Below are 22,983 nucleotides of genomic sequence, written 5' to 3' on the forward strand. Positions count from 1 at the left end.
AGTTCCTATTGAATTCTCTGACCTACAGCCCTTGTGTTATAAGCCAGGCCATGACTATAAGAAGTAAATTAATTTACATGTTGCGTGGTATTTCATGCGCAGTACACTTAATAGTGCAAAGTGATTGGCACCTTTTTTGTTTTTCGAAACTTCCCTTTTAAAATATCCACATGACCTGGATTTCTAGAGACCTAGCCTCATCTAGTCGCCTAATCTTTAATGTACATGGCAGGATCTACTTATTTTACTAGAGATAATTCCTGGCTATTTTAAAATACTGAGGTGGCTGAATACTTATCTTGTATTAAATTAAACCGGAAGACCTAATAAAAGCCATGATAAGCACATATAAAGAAATGTGAGAATAGCATTGATTTTTATTTAATTTTTTACTATTTTTTCCCCCTTATATTTGTCCCACAGGTAAGTGCTATGGCCAAGGGGTTCGCTTTCCAAATTAACTAACTCAGGAGAGTGGTCTCATTAGCCCAAGCCCCTCAGTGCAAAGCCCTTACTAGATGCCTGCTGTTTTTTAAAGGTGGACTACTGGACTCAACAGATAAACACTACTGAAAGTCAATAAATGAGACAGGCAGAATGTGTTTGGGTATGATGATGCTGACCACATGTTCTGTGAAAAAAATACTCTTGTATTTGGTGGAATACAAGGTTTAATCAGCACCAGGTCTATAGGACCTCTGGTCTCTGGCAGTGCTTTGTTCTTCTCTCAGAAGCTTCAGGTCCTCCCTTAGTTGAAGATTGTGTAGCTTACATGTACGGGTTAATGCATCAAAGTTCAAGGTCTCAGTCGGCGATACAACTCTGGCATCAGCAGTATAGCCAAGTTAATATTGCTGCTCCAGGAATGGCCTGACAACCACATATATTCAAAAATGTCTATGGTTGAAGCTTAGACTCCTGAGGCGGAAGCCGGGAGAGGTTGTTTTTCGTATCGTGCACTGTTTTTAAACCCAAAACTCACCTTTTAAACTGTGATTTTCCGCTGGAAACACTCGCACTCCAGGGCACGGCAGAGCAGACCTAGCGCTCACGTGACCTGAGCACCGGCTGCCTTCGCCGCTGGACACGCCCCCGTGAGGCCACGCCCACTTCCCGCCTTCAAAAGCGCTGAATTACGAGCGCCCTGTGTTGAAGCTTAGACTCCTGAGGCGGAAGCCGGGAGAGGTTGTTTTTTGTATCTTGCACTGTTTTTAAACCCAAAACTCACCTTTTAAACTGTGATTTTCCGCTGGAAACACTCGCACTCCAGGGCACGGCAGAGCAGACCTAGCGCTCACGTGACCTGAGCACCGGCTGCCTTCGCCGCTGGACACGCCCCCGTGAGGCCACGCCCACTTCCCGCCTTCAAAAGCGCTGAATTACGAGCGCCCTGTGTTGAAGCTTAGACTCCTGAGGCGGAAGCCGGGAGAGGTTGTTTTTCGTATCTTGCACTGTTTTTAAACCCAAAACTCACCTTTTAAACTGTGATTTTCCGCTGGAAACACTCGCACTCCAGGGCACGGCAGAGCAGACCTAGCGCTCACGTGACCTGAGCACCGGCTGCCTTCGCCGCTGGACACGCCCCCGTGAGGCCACGCCCACTTCCCACCTTCAAAAGCGCTGAATTACGAGCGCCCTGTGTTGAAGCTTAGACTCCTGAGGCGGAAGCCGGGAGAGGTTGTTTTTTGTATCTTGCACTGTTTTTAAACCCAAAACTCACCTTTTAAACTGTGATTTTCCGCTGGAAACACTCGCACTCCAGGGCACGGCAGAGCAGAACTAGCGCTCACGTGACCTGAGCACCGGCTGCCTTCGCCGCTGGACACGCCCCCGTGAGGCCACGCCCACTTCCCGCCTTCAAAAGCGCTGAATTACGAGCGCCCTGTGTTGAAGCTTAGACTCCTGAGGCGGAAGCCGGGAGAGGTTGTTTTTCGTATCTTGCACTGTTTTTAAACCCAAAACTCACCTTTTAAACTGTGATTTTCCGCTGGAAACACTCGCACTCCAGGGCACGGCAGAGCAGACCTAGCGCTCACGTGACCTGAGCACCGGCTGCCTTCGCCGCTGGACACGCCCCCGTGAGGCCACGCCCACTTCCCGCCTTACGGCCCTTCAAAAATGTGTAACTTCAGAACGCGCAGCGGGCGAGCGCAGCGGGCGCGCCTAAGGCAAGCCCGTCTGCGCCCGTCCGCGACCTGCCGGGGCCTGGGGCCATAAACTTTGGCTCTCATGATAGCCACACCGTGACCTACGGCGCCGCGGCCCTACACAGCATAGGTAGGATTGTTACTCCTAAGTGCTCCCACACTTTCGCGCCGTTGGAACTGCCCGCCCGCTGTCCAGGGTGCATGCACTCTTTCCATAAATCCCCGTCAGCCACTACACAAACGTACCATATGTACTTGCTAAACTGCCGATCTTTGCCCAAACACAGTACACAGATTGCCATGCTGCTTGAAGAACATAAGCCTGACGCAGTATTTCTGACAGAAACGTGGCTCACTGTACACTCTGAACCAGACGTAGTTCAAGCCTTACCCGCAGGATATTATATCCTCAGAGCAGACAGATCGGTAGGGAGAGGCGGAGGTCTGGCAATCATTCTGAAGAACCAGTACCGATGTTATACCACAGCTGAGACTATTCCTGAATGTGAGAGTATAGCATTCTGTATAGAGCTCAGCGCCAATAACACCTTTTCGGGTACCTTGATTTACCGCCCCCCGGAGCCTGTAAAAGAGTTTCATAGGTCTCTTCCTGAGACAATAGCGGGAAGAATCCTCTCTGCCGCCAACTACACGATCTTAGGAGACCTTAATCTCCACTTTAATTCTCTTTCAGACCACATCACTCGGGATCTATTAGAGGATCTGGAAGCCCTCCAACTATCCCAACTGGTTGCTGCCCCGACTCATGAAAAAGGCAATCTACTCGACCCCATATTCAGTAACTGCACGGATCTAATTGTTGGTCAACCCACCCCCCTCCCATGGTCGGACCATTTTTTGGTCCCTTTCACTTGGGTCAAATACAAAACCCCCCCAGCTCCCTCCTCAAGTTTCCTCTAGGAGGAACTGGTCCAAACTTCCATTGGAGCCCTGGCTGCTTAAACTAGACTCTACCCTCCCCTCACTTGGCCCAGATCCTAATATGGCCAACTCTCACTACGAAAATTGGATTACCCACTCGCTAGATTCGATCCTCCCGGTCCGCAAATCTTCTTCGAATAGACCACAGAAATCTGCCCCTTGGTTTTCCGATTCTTTAAAACAACTAAAACGCCTCTGTAGGCAACGAGAGCGAGCCTGGCGCCTAGACTTCCTTCCAGACAAAAAGGCCTCCTACAAAGAGTCGATTAAAGTCTATAAAGAAGGGATCAGAAAGGCCCAGGCAACTTACTATTCTGAGAGAATTTTAGAAGCAAAATCTAAACCAAAAGAAATTTTCCAAATCATAAAACATTGCACCATCGCCAACACAGCACCCCCACCCAACAAAACCAAGGATCAATGCAACGAGCTTGCGGATTTCTTTTATAATAAAGTCACAACAATTTACTCCACCTTCCCCACCTCAGACATAATTCCGGATACACTCCACCCTCCCCCCCCTAAAGCACCTCGGCACCCCAATCAGCCTCTCCTCGAGCATTTTGTTCCCTTGGATCTTGACATTTTAAGCAAGGTGGCACGGCAAGTAAAATCTGGCTCCCCCCGTGATCCCGCCCCTCCAGAAGTTCTATTACAGGCAAGCCCAGCCACTCTACCTGTCATCCGGGATCTGCTAAATACCTCTATCTCCGCTTGCTCAGTCCCCACTGCTTGGAAGCAGGCCATGGTACGGGCACTGCTGAAAAAGCCCAGCCTGGACCCAAACGATCATTCCAGCTATCGTCCCATTTCACTTCTCCCTTGGACCAGCAAGGTGCTAGAAAAGCATATAAACACGCAGCTGGTCCAGTTTCTGGAGGACCACTCCTTACTTCACACATCCCAGACAGGCTTCAGACCAAAGCATGGCACTGAAACCGCCTTGCTAGCCGTCACGGAAGAAACTCGAAGGATACTGGACCAGGGAGGATCAGTGGCAGTGATCCTCCTTGATCTAAGTGCCGCCTTCGATACGGTCAGCTATACCACCCTGCTGGACCGTCTCCATAACATCGGAGTCTCAGGTGACGCTCTAAGGTGGTTCGATTCCTTCTTGTCTGGGAGATCGTTTCAGATCTTCGACGGAGAGATGGTGTCCTCGAGTAAACCTCTGAGCTGCGGAGTACCACAGGGCTCTTCTCTGAGCCCTGTATTGTTCAACATCTATATGAGGCCGCTGGCGGGTGTTGTTGAACCATATGGCATCAAAATTGTGTCATATGCCGACGACACCCAGCTTGTGGTCTCGTTGGCCACGAAGAACAATAGGCACTCCGCAGCCTGATGGACGTCAAGGGATGGATGACCAACTCCTCCCTAAAACTAAACGGTGATAAAACGGAGCTTCTGCTCCTAGGCCCTCCCTCTCCGGTTTCCCTCACCTCTCTGTGGCCTAGTGTTCTGGGTTCTCCTCCCACCCCCAAGGACAGTGTCAAAAGCCTGGGGGTGTGGCTGGATAATAAACTCTCCTTCTCCACTCAGGCCAAAAAACTGTCTTCCATCTGTTTCGGCCTACTTAGGATCCTGAGGAAGGTCCTCCCGCTACTCCCCCTCGAGGCAAAAAAGGTGGTGATGCAAGGCCTCATCCAGTCTCGCCTGGACTCGAACAATGCCTTATATATAGGGGCACCGGAGACAACTCTCCGAAAATTGCAGGTCGTTCAGAACTGTGCAGCTCGCACATTGCTGGAAATCCCGCGCACTCAGTCAGCCAGACCTGCTTTGAAAACTCCCCACTGGTTACCAGTGAGGCAGAGGGTCACCTTTAAGGCACTGTGCCTGGCACACCACGCCGTCTGGAAAACAGCTCCTGCCATCAACTCCGACCTTATCACTCCTTACCAACCCAATAGCAACCTCCGGTCGACGGATGCGTTCCTTGTGGTTGTCCCCAGAGTGAAGCGAGCCAGGTCGGGGGGCAGGCTGTTCTCCCTGAACACCGCTAAACATTGGAATGCCCTCCCCATCTCACTTCGATCCAATCCTGACCTCCTCTCATTTCGTAAAAATCTAAAGACACATTTGTTTGCCAAATCCGACCTCTCCTAGACTGTCCTCTAGATCACTCTCTGCTTCTACTCAGCGCTTGGACGCTTTCGGGCAGCAATCGCGCTTAACAAGTACCTTACAATTACAATTACAATGGTTTGTAATTTTTTTTACAACAAAGTTTATTGGTTTTCAAGGTACCATATGGGCAACCCCAGTGAGCATCAAACATGAATGAATACAATGTATAGTAGCGAGGCACCATATTATCCCCAATAAAGTCTGCAAAACGGCAGACCCGAACCCCCCCCCCCCCCTTCCCCAACCACGCACCATACCCCGTTAGTGCATTAAAAACAGTCATATTGCAATTTTGCCACTTTTACCTCCACAAACCACCTCGTACCATATCGGTGAATTGCACACTACCAGCCTATCGATTGGATCTGAGGGAGCCCCTGACTCTAGGAGTGACAAGTCTATGCCTCGATACGCTGCCCATTTTGCCCAGATTTTTTTGTGTTTTTGTGGACATCCCCTGGCCTGAAACACTGCAACTTCAGCGGACAGGCACCTATCCATTGCCTTCTTCCAGGGACCAAGACTGGGTGGGAGTGTTGCCTTCCTTTTTTTTTTTTTTTTTAAATTATATTTTTATTAGCAATTCCAATAAATACAGATGAGCAAGTCGATCGTACAATAAATATAGCAGCAATGTAAACACATTAATACACACTCGATGATGACAATAAAATACATAACAGAAGAATACAAAGTAGTATGGAGAGGTAACGGTTCGAGCTGGAAAAAATTCATAGACTTCTTAGTATTGCCGAGCTCCATTCGCCCAAGCTGTAATCGGTGCCCAGATTTTTTTCCCCAAAAATTCTAGAGCGCAATGCTCTAGTAGCAAAGATGGTTTTCTCTTGATTATACACCCCCAAAAATCTGGCTAACCACATCTGAAAACTGGGCGGATGCGGATCTTTCCATTGTGCTGCTAGTATGATTCTAAAAACAGCCGTCCCTATAAAAAGACATGCCTCTTCTTCATGGCTAAAACCTAGGGTATTCTCATATCCAAGAATATAAAGTGTGCTAGAAAACACCATCTTATGTCCAAATACCTCCTCCCAGAATCTTAACACCATATTTTTAAGTGGTATTAGTGCAAGGCAATCTGAAAACATGTGAGGAAGAGTAGCCGGTCCTAATCCGCATCTTGGGCAGGAGTCGTCTGTTCTTTTTCCCCATAAAAACAGCTTGGCAGGAGTAAAATACAGATTAAAAATTGTCTTGTATAATTGTGCTTTCAAATTTGAGGATAGGAGCAGTTGAGATATTAAAATCAGACTCATGTCAATATCAATATCGGGGTTACGTAGTTTTTCGACCCATGAGGCTTCAACACTATCTAGATCGCTTGGAAGCTTCTCCTGGAGAGTATCATACATAGTTCCTATCCGAATAGAGTCTCTAACAATGACATCCATAAATGGTACAGTTTCAAGAGGAATCGTATTGGACCCTAAGATAGAGTTAATTTGAATAAACTTAAAGTAATCACTATTCGAAATTCCAAAAGTGCTTTGTAAATGTAAAAACCTATGGCCTGTCCCAACCCCCAAAAAGTCACCAACTGTATGTATCCCTGCTCTATCCCATTTTTTTGCAATTACATCATTAACATCTGATGGTAATATCGAGGATTGCCAAAGAGGTGTATATCTATTAAATTTCGGGATTTCCATCAGCTTAGCGGCGTGCCTCCAGACCGTCCATGCACTAGTAATAATCCTCAGCTTGGTTTTTTTATAATATCTTATTTCGGTTTGTCTTAACAGGAGTCCCTGAGCTTCTTTCCCCAATGCTATTTCATAGATAGAGGGAATCACAGTATCTTGATTATCTTCATTCATCACAAGGAGGGGTACCATTTGTTGAAGAAGGGCTGCCCAATGGTATAGCCTCAGGTTCGGAGCAGCTAGCCCTCCTCTGTTTTGAGGAAGAGATAAATATTTCATTGACCTCCTGATTTTCCCATACTGCCATATAAAACTAGACATTTGGGACTCAAGCAATTTCATGATTTTTTCCTCTAAAAACAGGGGGATAGCCCGAAATAAATACAATATTTTAGGGAAAGTATTCATTTTTAAATAATTACATCTGCCAATAATGGATAGATGTAGGTTATTTACCCTTAGAAGATCTTTAGTAATACTCTTAATTAGGGGATCATAGTTCAGGTTGTTAATGTTTTCTATTTTCGCAGTGATGCACACTCCTAGATAGGTCGCATTTATTGCAGTCCGGGGGTCAGTAAATATAATATTTTCAGTACAGAGAATAACCGTCTTATCTCTATTTAGAGAATATACCGAGTAATGTCCAAATTGACGTGTAATTCTTTCAATTTCAACAATAGCCTCAGCGGGGTCTGGTGTTAAAACTGCCACATCATCGGCATATGCTAGAATTTTTGTCTCGTATTCCCCAACGATAACTGGCTTTATTTTCTGGCTGTATAATAGTCTAATGATCAAGGGGTTTATATATAGCGCAAACAATATCGGGGAGCACGGACACCCCTGTCTGGTACCTCTTGAGATAATAATAGGTCTCGATTCACAACCCATCATTTGTAACTTGGCCCTGGGTTGTTGATACATGGCCTTTATGGAATTAATAAGTCCCGGCCCGAGATTACATTTTTCTAAAACTCCCCACAGAAATCTCCAAGACACCCGATCAAACGCTTTTTCAGCGTCGAGGAGGATCATTGACATTGGGTCTCCCGTCTTTGACATAACATCAAACAAGGCAATAGCCCTGCGGGTATGATCTGTTGTGCCTTTGCCCGAGACAAAGCCATGTTGCCACGGGGAGACCAGATGTTCAATAACCCTCCTGAGTCGATTAGCCATAATTTTTGCATATAATTTAGAGTCCGAATTGATCAGGGAGATCGGCCTGTACGATGTAGGTAAATCTGCTGGCTTGCCTTTCTTTGGGAAGACGATTATGTTAGTATCTCTCCAGGATTCAGGGGGGTTCCCGCTTGATTGTATACCGATAAACCGGTCAACTAAATATGGTAAAATTTGAGTACCTAAAACTTTATAAAGTTCGAGGGGGATCTTGTCGGGACCAGCTGCTTTCCCTGAAGCTAAGCCTGATAGAGCTAATTGAAGCTCTGCAATGTCAATTTCTCTATCCAGATCTTCCCTAGTGTCATTATCAATTATTTTGAATCCTTCCGTATCTCTCATAAATTCCCTAATAAAAATTTCTATTTCATCCGAGTTATCAGATTTATCCAAACCATCTGACCCCGCTGGGATCTCGTTTTGATATAGCTTTTGATACTGTTGGAAAATTTCAACGATATCCTCAAAGTTCGTATATTCCTGGCTGTTAGCTTTAATTGTAGTTATAGTGTTATATGTGGATTTCTGTCTAGTACGCATTGCCAATTGCTTCCCCACTCTATCTCCATTCTCATACAGCTTAGCTCGATGTGCTTGAAACGTCTCTGCCGCTTTCTGATTCAGCCAGCTGTTAAGTTCTGTTTTCAAGACAAGTATACAACACATACTGGACCCCGCCTCCCCACCATTTGATATTAAAGATGTATGTTTCTCTTCAGCTGTTATAAGTTCCTGCATCAGTGCTTGCTGTTCCCTATTTTGTTTTTTCCGATGCCTTGCCACATAACTAATCGTTTCGCCTCTGAGGGCAGCTTTGAAACAGTCCCATACCATTCCCCTCTGTGCACTATAGCGATTCATATCGAAAAATTGTTGTCCAATTTTTTATATATATAATGTAGTCCTGATTAGATAATAATTTCCTATCGAGTGTCCAAGTAGTGCGAGGTCTAGTGAAATTATCTAATTGAAGCGACAGAGTCAAGGGATTGTGGTCGGATAGTAATTTCGGGAGTTTAGTGATCTCAGCATGATCAGCCAGGTCCGTTGTTGTAAGTATATAATCTATTCTTACATATTTACTGTGGGGATGCGAGAAATAGGTATACCCAGGATCTGAATGTTTTTTTTTTTTACCCATACGTCCACTAAGCAATGGATATCCATAAATTGACAAATTGCTTTATGTACTTTCGGTTTTCTTCCCACATACCCTAAACAATTTATACTTTTATCTGGTAATCTCATAGATATATTAAAATCTCCACAAAAAACCATCGATTTAGGCCAGAACACAAGTTCTGATTCAAGATCTTTAAATATTTGAGGGTCATCTAGGTTCGAGCCATAAACTGAGCAGATAGTTACGCCGGAGGTTAGTTCTATAATTGCCCATCTCCCAAGGGCATCAGCTTTTTTGCGCGATGTTATTTGAATAGATGATTTTACTAGTATAGTTACACCCCGAGTGTTAGATGTTTGTGTTGTACTAACAGCGATATCATATCCTCCAAATTTAAGCAGATCTTTTTTTCCCAGGGAAGATGCGTCTCCTGTAAACAAACTATGTCGAAAGATTTTTGCTTAATTATTTGTCCTAGTCGATTTCTTTTTTTTCTGTCGTTCAGCCCCGCCACATTCCAAGAACAAATTGTTAGTCTCCCCATTTTGAAATATTAATTAATCTCCCAGAGCTTATCATCTTGATTATACCAAATGAGTAAAAAAGCCTATATGGAAGTCTTACGTTGCTCATCAAAAAATGAACCAAAACCATCCTCATAGTTATTTGTTTTGCCACTGTTTTCAAATTATTTATTGGAATTGCTTTTTTCCCCCCCATTTTTCCACCCCCACCCTCCCACACACCCTCCCTGTACATGACAGGCCCTCCCTCCCACCCAACACCCAGAGTGAGGCATACAGACACCAAGGTCTGTTTGTGATGGTCGTGCTCGGTACAACCAGAGCGTGTGCCGATTAAGTTTCACATTCACTGTGCAGAGTTCAATTAATCCCTTGCATTATTAAAGCAGTAACAGTAACATCAGCGGAGGAGAGAAAACCGTCACATCAAAATAAAGGAGCAAAAAAAAAAAAAGAAAACCCCCCAAAAGACAAACGCAAGCTACTCTCTAACGTTTTGATCCTAGTTTTATAATTATGATTATATTTTCCTCCTTATCCCCTTTCCTCTTCTTTTTCTTTCTCTCCTTCCCTCCTTCCATACCCCTTCCCTCCTCCCCTTTTTTTTTTTTAAACCTCAGAATTCCGTTTTCTATTCCTTTCTGTTCCTTTCTGTTCTTTTATTTTTTTTCCTACCTCCCTTTCCCTATTGTATCTACTTCAACTCTTCTAAATACTCCTTTGCTTTTATTTCTGAGGTAAAGAACTTAGCTTCTCCTCCCCAGATCACCTTTAGCCGTGCAGGATTATTTAGGTAGGCTTGAGCTTTTTTATCCTGAAAAGGTTTAATTAGCTGGCGCAGCCTCCAGCGCCTTTCAACAGTCGAGTGGCAAAAATCTGGGCGAACGAAGAACGAAATATCATTCCTCGTTCGCCTAGACTCCGGCCTGGCCTTTTCAAAAACAGCCTGACGAAGCAGGAAATTACCAAAAAAGATGAGGATTGCAGGAGGCTAAGCCCCAGGTTTCTGCGGTTGTCTCAAGGTAAATGGCATACGGTGAGCCCGTTGAATTTCTTTGGCCCAATCCCAGCTGGCGCGCTCGGGCATGGTATCACGAAACAGATCTATTACAAAAGAGCGAACATCCCCGCTTTCGGCCCCCTCGGGAACCCCCAGCAGTCGTAGGTTATTCCTTCGCTGGTAATTTTCAAATTCTTCCAATTTCCATTTGACATCTGTCAACTCGGCTTCATGAGAGCTCACCCTAGCTGCAACTGCTGCAGTTTCGGTCTCATTAGAAACAATCCTTGACTCAATCTCAGTCAAGCGCTCGCCAAAAGAGCTGCATGTCTTTGCTAGTCTACGCACTACTCCCTGGACTTTGCGCAAAGCAGTCTGTGCCTTGCGCCAGTCCTGAGATGTTTCTTCCCGATGTGCGGCAATAGCTTGTAGGATAGTATCGAGGGCCGAAGGTGCAGGGTCTAGATGGATTGTGAAGTCGGATTGTTGTTGAGAAGTGGGAGCAGGGCAAGGGGCGATTAGTTGGCTAGTAGGTGAGTAATCCCATGCTAAATCCTTCAAACCTGAGTGAGTTTTTTTCTTTTTCAACATCGTTTTTGAATTAGTCACAATATCTCTGTCCCTCTCCTCTGATCCACTTTCGTCAGTGGTGCATGAGGCGGATTCATCTGACTGCCCTGCCCCATCCGACAGGGAAAAAAAAATCGCTGGGATCTAGCTCTGTATCTAGCTCAGCACCGCTCTCTATGCTCTCTATATTCTCATGAGCGTGTGCGAGATTCAGCGGGCCATCAGAAACATTACTGGCTATCATGTTGCGTTGGGTCTCCACCTCTAAACAGCCCCCATTGACACCCGTCCCGAAGGAGGAGAGAACCAAGACAGTCATACCTTCTTCTGCCCCTGACCTGCCAAGAACCGCAGCCAAACCGGGAGCATCAGGAGCGTCACGAGCGGCGGCAGCCTCACACCCCCCACCCGACACGGAAGGCGGAGATGAAGCTGCCGGCTCGCCCCCGCTTTCGGCATCCGTCTCTGTCATCAGCGCCAACGCCAGTGCAGGTGCAGGTGCAGGTGCAACAGCTGCGGCCGGAGCTGCATTTCCGCATTCTCCAATCTTCCTCTCCCGACCCGGAAGCGGAGTTCTCCGGAACAGCTCGGCCACCGTAGGACCTCTCTTTGCATTGCCTTCCTTAGGTTTAGCAGCGTTTCCGCGTCCCGCTGCCTTGGGAGCTGGAGGAGCGTCGCGCGACTCATCGGGGGATCTCGCCGTCTTTCCTCCCACCTCAGCAGTCTCCCGCTGTGCGAGTCTTGCCGCTCTCGCCTTCGCTGCGGTAGCCGCAGCCGACATCTTCGGCGCCATCCAGGCGCTCGGGCAAGCTTCCAGGTGGGTTGCTAGTGCTTCTTGCGTTCTACCCCAGTAGCGTAGGACGGTCAGTCCTATTAGCATTGCCAACCTTAATGTTGTATATTTGCCCTCAGCGGGATATCCTCCAAGAGGGATCGGAGCCATTCAATCAGTCAGCACTGCACAGCATCTATCTCAGCCTTTCCATGCCGACATTGCTCTGGTTGACAGGCACTGCAGCCTCAAGCGCCCGCCATCTTGCCTCCTAGGACTGGAGTCCAGGTGAGTGGTCTCATTAGCCCAAGCCCCTCAGTGCAAAGTCCTTACTAGATTCCTGCTGTTTTTTAAAGGTGGACTACTGGACTCAACAGATAAACACTACTGAAAGTCAATAAATGAGGCAGACAGAATGTGTTTGGGTATGATGATGCTTGACCACATGTTCTGTGAAAAAAATACTCTTGTATTTGGTGGAATACAAGGTTTAATCAGCACCAGGTCTATAGGACCTCTGGTCTCTGGCAGTGCTTTGTTCTTCTCTCGGAAGCTTCAGGTCCTCCCTTAGTTGAAGATTGTGTAGCTTACATGTACGGGTTAATGCATCAAAGTTCAAGGTCTCAGTCTGCGATACAACTCTGGCATCAGCAGTATAGCCAAGTTAATATTGCTGCTCCAGGAATGGCCTGACAACCACATATATTCAAAAATGTCTATGGTTTGTAATTTTTTTTACAACAAAGTTTATTGGTTTTCAAGGTACCATATGGGCAACCCCAGTGAGCATCAAACATGAATGAATACAATGTATAGTAGCAAGGCACCATATTATCCCCAATAAAGTCTGCAAAACGGCAGACCCGAAACCCCCCCCCCCTTCCCCAACCACGCACCATACCCCGTTAGTGCATTAAAAACAGTCATATTGCAATTTTGCCACTTTTACCTCCACAAACCACCTCGTATCATATCGGTGAATTCCACACTACCAGCCTATCGATTGGATCTGAGGGAGCCCCTGACTCTAGGAGTGACAAGTCTATGCCTCGATACGCTGCCCATTTTGCCCAGATTTTTTTGTGTTTTTGTGGACATCCCCTGGCCTGAAACACTGCAACTTCAGCGGACAGGCACCTATCCATTGCCTTCTTCCAGGGACCAAGACTGGGTGGGAGTGTTGCCTTCCAATGTTGTGCGATGTCGCGTTTCGCAAGTGTAAGCCCAAGAAACAATAAATGCCTTTTATATGTGTTCCCTCCTATGTCCTCGGTACTGTGTAGGAGTACCAAACAGGGGTCGGTGGGAATGCGCCAAGCCAGTACCCGCCCCAAACAGGACCTTATGCCCACCCAGAAGTGTTGCAGAGCCGCGCAGGTTCACACAGTGTGGAGAAACGACCCCTCTTCGGAGCCACAGCGTAGGCACATAGGGGACTGCACCGCCCCCATCCTGTATAGACTGAGACGAGTATAGTAGACCCTGTGGAGGTATTTGAACTGGATCAGCCGGTAGCGGGCAGAGACCGCAGAATATCTAGGGCTAGCCAGTGCCTCGGCCCAGTCATCGTCTGTCAGCGTGGGTACATCGGCCTCCCACACCGCCCGGATCCTGTGTAGAGTGGTTGTGGAGTATGTAGTCAATGTTTGATAAATTTGACGGATCTTGTGGGCCCCCAATTCCGGGAGACCCGCGAGGTCCCTTATCAGAGGAGATATAGTATATCGAAGTTGCAAATATCTATGAAATTGCGTTTTATGGAGGTCGAAATCAGCCTGTAGTTGCTGAAAAGATTTGAGAGTGGATCCCCTCTTAACGTCTCCCAGCACCGAAATCCCGATGTCATCCCACCTGCGCAAACCGGATAAAGCTGCAACTGGCCGGAGGTGTGTGCCGTGCCACAGAGGCGTGGCCCTGGTGAGTTTGCCCACCATCCCATCTGTCAGATCACTTGTCTCCAGATCTGAATGGCTGTCCTGCATGCAGGGGGAAATTCCGTCAAGGGCGAGGAACTGTATAAAAGGTGAAGCGATGGGGTCTCGGCCATAAAGAGACGTTCCGCCGCGTATGCGGGGTCGGATTGCTAGCAGTCCCACCAGTCATTTATCACCAGGAGATGTGAGGCCTGATAATACTGTTTTGAAACCACGCACACCAAAGTTGAGTGAGTAATGTTAAAAGGTTGAGGCGTGCTGAAGAGGAGAACGTCCTCTAAACCAGGACGTGATGAACATGTGTGTAGATTCACCAGTCAACGTTGAGTGGTGTCCCCCTTATAGCACAGCCAAAAAGGGCAACGAAGTTGCAAGGATTAGTTCAAGGTTTACGTTGTGGTTTGTAACTCAAATTTTTATTGTAGATAATTCATCTGTGTTTCAATCTTCATTAAAGTCATGAGATTTGCCATTTGCAAGGTAAGTAATTCACTAGAACCAAGGACGTATAAAGTAATCCTCAATGCATTTCGGGTATGGTTCTACCCTTCATTAGGAGAAGTCCTATAAAGATATGAATAAAGGAGAGATGTGTCGACCTGTTTATCTAAATATGGAAAGTATTAATGAAGGTGACCCATTAAACACCAGATGCCAAAAACAAACGAGTATTAATAGCGGTAACCGAACGAATCAAAAACCCAAAGTTGTAAGATGTTCAAAGTAAAAAAGGTGAAATGGGATACCATGTGTGGAACAAACTATGTCGCGAGTGGTGTGTAAACCATAGAGGACAAGTTAGAGTAAAGGTGAACGAATATGGTTAAGAAATGAGCGAGGTTGAAAAAGTAATTGCAGTGACGTGCCAGGATGCAAGTACGATAGATTGCTAAGAAAAGTGCAAATACGAAATACTTAGTGACTGCGAGTCAGTGTACGAGGTTAAAAACGTGATTGCAAAAACGTGCCGGAATGTGAATGCGGAGGATTATTAGGAAAATAGTGCAATTACCAAGTACTCAGTGACTGCGAGTGAATCAACGTATAAATTTTAAACGAATGGTACTAACGTCACATTATAAAACATACCTCGGTGAAAAGTGTACCGGAAACAATCAGCGTTTCCCCATGTGCAAAAGCAGTCAGCGTGTCCGCATGAAACAAACCTCGAGAGGTATACTGGGTTGTAGAGAGTGAAGAGGGAATTGTAGATATAAGAGCCTAATTTGGCGGCCATTTTGGAAAGGTGAAAAACGGTGTCAATATGCAAAGTGATCAAAGCTAGTCAAAACAGGTATAAAACGACATGTAATGATTGCTATTAATGTATGGTTGCATACAACAGTAATCTGGGTACTAAAGTAAAAAGAAAGTTGAGACTGAGGTAGTAGTGAACTGGGAAGGATAAAACGAAGGTATTAAATGAATGAATGAAAATTAGTTTGAAAGAAAATAAGTTTAAAAGAAAATGAGTTTAAAAGAAGTTTAAAAGGAAATTAAGTTTATAAGAAAAGAGCAAAAGCGAGAGCCATGAAAAAAATGTAATAGAGAAAAGTATGTGGAAGACATCCAAACTTGGAAAAACAAAAGTCAGTGTAAATGAGGTGAAATAAAGATAAACAGGGACAGGGTACAAAGTACAATAGTTACAAAAAACAGCTGAGTTCAACGCGGTCATTGAGTCCGTGTGGCACCAATGAATTCATTTTGTAAATCCATGCTGTTTCTCTCTGGAGTAGGAATTTCCGATTGTCTCTGCCATCCTTTATTGGTACGACTTCGCATACCAAAAACCTCAATTGGCTGATGTTGTGATTTTTGGCTAGGAAATGAACTGCTACGGTAGATTTCTGATTCTTGTTACGAATGTTACTCTTATGCTCAGTCAGGCGAACCTTGATTTTTCTCTCGGTTTTACCAATATAAACAAGGCCACATGGGCATTTGAGCATGTATATCAAATTTTTTGAATCACACGTAGCCGTGACATGTAGCTTGATTTTAAACCCATGTGTAGGATGCTGGGTAAAGTTGCCTTTGATGATATTGTTGCAATTTCCGCAATTGTAACAGGGTACAGTTCCTTTGTGTGGTAAGACGGGATCAGAAGAAGGGTGAAACCTCAAAAATTCCATTAAGTTCTTGCTTCTTTCGTATGCGAAAAGTGGTCTTTCCACAAACGCATCTTTGAAATCAGGTTCAACCTGTAACATAGGCCAGAGTCTCAGAATAGCTTTTTTGATGCTGAAGCTTTCAGTGGAGAATTTGGTGGCCATGACAGATCTGGATGTGGATTTCTTGCTGTCAGTGGCGTTCAACAATTGTAATCTGGATCTGACCGCAACTCGTTCAATGGAGGTTGTTAGTGTGTCTTTGGGATATCCTCGATCAATGAAGCGCTTCTCCAATAATAGAGGTTTGTTGTGCCAATTGGGAGGGTTCGGAGATAATCATTTTGACCCTTAAGAATTGTGAATACGGTAAATGTTTCTTAAGGGATGGCTGATGGAAGCTAGAGAAATGCAGTAGATTGTTCCTGTCTGTGTTTTTCCTGTATAAAGTTGTTTCAATCCGATCATCCTTGATATACAACAGTACATCCAAATAGTTGATTTCAGTTTTGTGAATGTTGAAGGTAAACTTCAGACGTTCATTGATCCCATTCAGTGGATCAATTGCTTCAATTAATGGTTGTTCAGAACCTTTCCAAATCAAAAAGATATCATCAATATAGCGTAAAAAAACAGTAAATGTGATTTCCATTGTTCCTGGTTGATGATATGGTCAAGTTCAAATTTGTGCATGAACAATTGTGCGTAGCTGGGAGCTGCACAATTGCCCATAGATGTGCCGTTAAGCTGCAAATAAAATCTGTTGTCATAACAAAAATAGCTGTGATATAACGTAAAGTGAAGTAATTCAAGTAAAAATATCTTGTGGTCCTCAGGTGTTGATGACTGTAACAGAAAAAATTCAATGGCTTCCATGCCAAGGTTGTGTGGAATGGAGGTGTATAACGAAGTTACATCTATGGTGCAAAAATAAGTGTCTATGTCCCATTTGATGTCACTTTCATGAATGATGTTCAAAAAATGAGTAGTGTCCCTTACATAGGTGGACATTTTTTGTACCAGGGGCTGAAGGTGTGTGTCGAGATATTTACCTACGGGCTCATGGAGAGAGCCACGGGTGGAAACAATCGGTCTCATGGGTGGATCAGTGAGGTTTTTATGAATCTTCGGCAACATTCTTAAGGTGGGACGGATTGGAAAATTTTGTGTGAAGAATTTTTGTTCTTTCTTTCCGATGGTGCCCAAACGGACCGCCTTGTCCACGATGTCGTGTAGAGTCAATTGTATGTGAAATGTGGGATCTGAATCGAGTAAGGAATAGGTTGTAAGATCCTGCACGTGTTCTTCCAATTTGAGTTTATAAAGAGAAGAATCCATTATAACTAGGGCACCCCCTTTGTCAGCATTAAGAAACACAAGGTCTGGATTGTCTGCCAATTTTTTAAGAAGTGCTCTATCTTTGGTTGTCAAGTTCTGATGTGATGTTTTGTGTTGTTTGAAGATCCTCTGTAGGTCACGTTTAACCAGTGTTTCAAAGGTATCAAGAACTTTGTGGCTGACTGGTGCCATGTAGGTACTTTTGCATTTCAAACCGACCAAGGTGTTTACAAGTTGTGGCTGAGGGTCAGACAAAACATTATCAAAAAAGTGTCGTTCCTGTAAGTGTCTTCTCCATGCTGGGTTTGGGTCTATTCCTGGTGTTGTCTGAATCACTGCTAGCTGGTGAAGTATCAGTATCCGATGTTTTCCCGTAGGGTCTGCTTTGGCGTCTGCGCGCATATACTTCAGCCCAATTGTAGACCTCACCCAGTTTGACCGCCTCCAACAGGTTAAAAAGATATGTTCAACTTAAGGAGTCAAACGCCATGTCAATATCGGCCAACAGAACTGCTGCAGGATGTCCCAGACGGTGTGCCTCCGCCACCGCATTATGGGCACGTCTGATATTATGTCTGGTAGAGCGTTGCGGCATGAAGCCCGACTGGTTCGGGTGCACCAGCTCCTGTATACAGGTACAGAGACGGTCCGCTAGGATCTTCCCCAGCACCTTGGGCTCGAAGTTCAGCAAGGAAGTGGGACGGTAAGAGCCCGGGTCGTCCGGTGGGGAAACACCACTACTTCTGCGTGTCTCTAATCTGGAGGGAGAATATGTTGTTCCACGGCATCCTGGATCACCGCAAGTAATTGAGGCCCGAGAAGCTCTAGATGAGGCCGCAGAAAGTCACACGGGAACCCGTTCGGGCCCGGCGCACGGCCTGGATGGGTGTTAGAGAGAGCAGACCGCAGTTCCTCCAATGAAATAGGAGCTTCCAGTGCCTCGCGTTGCGCGTCTAACGGCGGGGAGGAATATCCACTAGAAAGACTTCTATGAGGGGTTCGGAAATAACCTCTCATGCTTCATATAATGTCACGTGAAAATCAGCGAAAGCCTGAACGACCGCCTCGGTGAGCCGAAGACGCATATGAAAACCCGGTCTCCGTCGGGTGTAAGGCCCGCCACGTGTCTGCCCATCCCAGGGTATGTGCGAGTACATTAAATTCGGATGTGACCGGGGGTGCATCCTGTTGTCTGGCCCGCCACCTATCCAGTGGACCCATAATGTCGTTCCAATCTCCCCCCAGCACCACAAGGCCGCCAGGAAGATCTCCCCCCCCCCCCCCCCATAGCTGCGTTAATTTATCTATAAACGTCTGACCTAGAGGCAGAGGGGCTTACACGCTACCTAGTGTGATCTGTTCACCAGCTACAGTACCCGGGACCACAGTGTAACGTCCCCCTGGGTCCAGCCAATGACGTGTGATTTGGAGTGGCACCCTACGATGGAGGAGTATGGCAGTACCCCTCGCCCCCGTGTAAAACCAGAATGATAAACCGTGGAGTATCCATAACGGGTCAGGCAAGGGGCCTTCGTGCCCAGGAGGTGCGTCTCCTGGAGCAGTAAGATGTCCGCAGCTTATCGCTTCGCCTGGTGAAGCACCGCCCCCATTTGATTTTATTAAGCAAGCCCGCACATTTCAGGCGAGAATATTGAGTTCCCCTGTAGGTAGGTTACCTGTCACATGAGCCATCTCTAGGTGGCCAACAGAATAGCAATGGCCGATGCGCGTAGAGTGTAGCAATGTGTCATGTGCATGGTGCGAAACATTCAATACAAATGACCATCAACTGAGAAAGTCCCCCAACTCCCCGCCATCCACCCTCCCCATACTTCCTGCAACATGGAGTATCTGTCGCGGTGGAAACCCATCCCAGGCCCCCAACAGGATGACCCAAGCGGACCCTCCAATGGATTCCCCCCCCCCCCCCCCCTTCCCCACCGAACTTACCCAACATAACCCAAAACTATCAGGGCGAACCTCGGTCCATTCCCTCCAGGGCCTGTACTATGGACCCCTCTTCACCGAACACTATTTAGTCATTGAGTGACCCCCGCCCATAAACAATTCCCACCCCAAGAGAGAAACATATAGAAAACAAATACTGTGTCCAATGCAGTTCAGCTTCTGGATCCTGTCGGCTCCGGGGCACGCCAATTGGAGCGGGAGCGGTTGCGCCGGGATATCGCATCTCTGCCCTGTCGGCCGCTCTGATGTGAGCCCTGGGAAGAATCGGAGTCCACAGGAGGAGCCGAGTGTGGTTTCAGTATACGTCTCATCAGTCCACACAAAGACGTCTTCCGGGGTATCAAAGAAGAATGTCTTTTCCTTGTACATCACCTTCATGCGGGCCGGAAACAACAAAGTATAGGATAGATTCAGTTCCCGCAGCCGTCTCTTGGCTGCCACAAAAGACTGCTGCTGCACCTGCTTTGTGTAATCAGGGAAGACCATGATGGGGTGTAAGTCGAATACCGTTTTATCCTTATGAAGTCGGGCATAGCGAAGTACAGCATCCCGGTCAGCATAATTAAGGAGACTGGCTATCATAGGTCTTGGGCAATCCCCAGGCGGCAGCTTCTTAGCCAGGGCACAATGGGCCCTCTCAACTACGAAACAGGAGGACATGTCTTCCGGGGGCAGTAGTGCCCGCAGCCAGTCCAAAATGAACTTCTCCATCGAGGTCCACTCGCAGCCCTCCGGGAAACCCACTAGGCGCAGATTATTGCGGCGGGCCCATCCTTCCGCATCTTCGACCCGCGCCGCTAGCTCCTGCGTCTGCGTGGTCAATTTGTCCACCTTCTACTGCAGTCCAGTGACTGTGTCTTCGACGGTCGAGACTCTGGTTTCTGTTTCAGTAATGTCGTTGACTGCCTTTCGCAGATCCTGGCGGAGGAAAGACACTTCCACGGCCCCGATCTGAGCCTCGAGGGCCGTCCGCGATTGTGTGATGGCTTCCATCAATTTCGCTGCATCCGATGAGAGGCCTTTGATGGACTCAAACCCCCTCTCCCCCCGCAGGAGGATTAGAAGTAGTGGTAAAGCGGCCCAGAGTATGCTGCTTGGGGGCTGCCGCCCCCTGCTTATCGTTGCCCATGGCTACTGGACGGCAACGAGGCAACGATACAGTCAGCAGCACTAGATGACTCCAGGTGTAGGTTATAGCAGTTCCAACCAGACTCCAGCACTAGGCCGCGTCGCAGCTCAAGACACGCACTGCGGATTATCTCACAGGGACCCACCTGCGCCACAATCTCTCAGCCAGGAACGTCGTGCAGAAGGAGCCAAACACCGTACCTGAAGGCGGATGATGGCGGCCGCAGCGCCGCAGTACGGGGACTCACCAGATCGCCAGGAGCCAGACCCTCACGAGAGTCGGGGCCACCCAGCAACCACAGCCTCTGGGTTTGGCCGCTCTCCTGCATCCCCACTGGAGCCTCACAGGTGCCAAGCTGTTCGCCGCTTCAGTGGCAGGCCCTCCGGCAGCCCCTCATCACCCTGGCCGTCTCTTTTGACTGGGCTGTCCAATGATCCACAAATGGGGGGGGTCGGGGGGGGGGGAGAGAATGTGCTCTAGCACCAGAGGTCCGCTGCCTGCCTGCAACTTCTCCGGGGACTTAGCTCCCCTTCACCCAGACACAGGAACCCAGGCGTCCTGCCAGGCCGCATGGAGCCATGACGCGGCGGGTGGGGGAGGGGCGCCGGCTATGGCGTTGCTGCGAGAGCCTCCCTGTGTGCCTCGTCTGTGCGCTGTTCTTCCCACGGCGCCGCAGCTGCCACGGCGACCCCACTCCGGCCCAGGATCCGCGGAAGGCAGGATGGGCCGCCGTCTCGCCACGCGCGGGCCCACCACAGCCGTGACCGCTGCACTTCTTGCCGCAGGCGCGCCGCCCCCCGGGCCGCAGACTCAATAGGCCTCGAACACTGCCGACTGGCCGCGACCGGCCCCACAGTCTGGAACGTTGCAGAGGACGAGTTCAGGGTCCAGGATAGTGCAGGATTTTGGCCCTTAGGGGGAGCGAATAGTGGAGCTCTACAGAATCGCGTCCGCCATGTTCGGCTCCCAAGCCACGCCCCCCATGTCTATGGGTTTTGGTGCACATATAACCTGGACACTAGTTTATGGAAGAAACAGACCTCCAACCAGAAGGACCATCACAATTATTTCCATCTGGCTATGAAGTCGAATAAAATCTAGATAAACGTTTGATTTGTTCCTGATAGGTAATAACCACGTGTACCTTGTAAATGCAACTCTCATTTTAAAAAACATTATTGTACAAGTATTCCTATAATAATTAGCATGAAGAACATTTACATGTGTACACAGTGCAGATACATAACTGAGTGGCCAGTTTATTGGAAAGCACTAACAGAAAATCGGTCATTAATGGTTACCAGCTCTACACCTCATGCGAAATACCAACACTATTATACCCTAAGTGGTAGGAATGCAGCTGATGGATTTTCGTCCGGAGTTCATGTTGGAGCCACCAGTTACTACCAAGTATGGAGTTACCTCCACCAAATTTCAAGGCAGATTGTCCACCCCTCTTAGTTTCTTCTTTGTGTCTGGAAGAGTTAACTTCATGACAGTTTGCAAAAGAAATGAATGTGATCTTTCACAAATAGGTAAGTGTTACATATCCAACATATTGTGGACAACGTTTTAAACAATTATGGAGACTAAATATATGTATGGGCAGTGACGATGAACAGCTATATTGAGCACACACTGCCTTTGCTCATATTTGTGGCAGAAAGGCTGTTGGTGGTTGATATTCTAGCATATTGTGTGTTGTCCTCTAGAGTGGCTCGCCATGGTAAACAAGGGTATTTTAGAAGAGAAACATTTGTCTTCTTCATTGACCACACTAAATATGACAGATATTACCTTGGCAGAGTCCTTCTTCTCTTGCCCAGGCCTACATCAGGCCCATAATTGTAAAACAGTATATTGTACTATGTCAGCCTAATATTCAGGTTTATATGCACTCAGAAGATATTGGGCGTATTTGATATTAGTGTGTTTGTTCTCCCAAAGGGCATGTCTATTATTCCTGTGTGCACAAACCACATGTACAATTATCTGCTTTATTTGCAGTTGTTTATCAGGTAAACGTCTGTAAAATATCCCCAGTCTATAAAGGATATTCACAAGTGTAATCAGTTGGCACAGTGTACATGTAATATTCACTTATAAGAACTGTGTACATCTGCCCCATCTGTTATAATCGGCAATATCGGAAGGATCATGTAAAATATTGTAAAGTGGGGCCCGGAGCCCTGTATGTAATGTGTCTATACCTCAGTGGACTTATAATGCATCCACTACAATGATCTTTGTTAGAGCCCATGTTCACAGCCTCAAGGCTCCGCTGTAGAAACAATAAGCACCAATGAGTTGGGTAACAAATATTTATTGTTTAACACCAAGAAACCTTTTGCCGTGAAAGTTTGCGGTACAAATTCAAATGGTGTGTTCGATGCTGCATATGCAACAAGCATGTAGGAAACACACACCACGGAGATGCAGCGAAGAG

General features: G+C 46.8%; 1 protein-coding gene across 4 annotated transcripts in view; it reads left to right on the forward strand.

Annotated features, from left to right (window-relative positions):
- Nucleotides 1–22,983, forward strand: part of CLEC16A (C-type lectin domain containing 16A) — a 645,672-nt gene that overhangs the window by 64,816 nt on the left and 557,873 nt on the right. The gene's annotated exons all lie outside the window — the stretch shown is intronic.

Source organism: Triturus cristatus, chromosome 10, assembly GCF_964204655.1.
Source record: "Triturus cristatus chromosome 10, aTriCri1.1, whole genome shotgun sequence".
In the NCBI taxonomy this organism is placed as follows: Eukaryota; Metazoa; Chordata; class Amphibia; order Caudata; family Salamandridae; genus Triturus; species Triturus cristatus.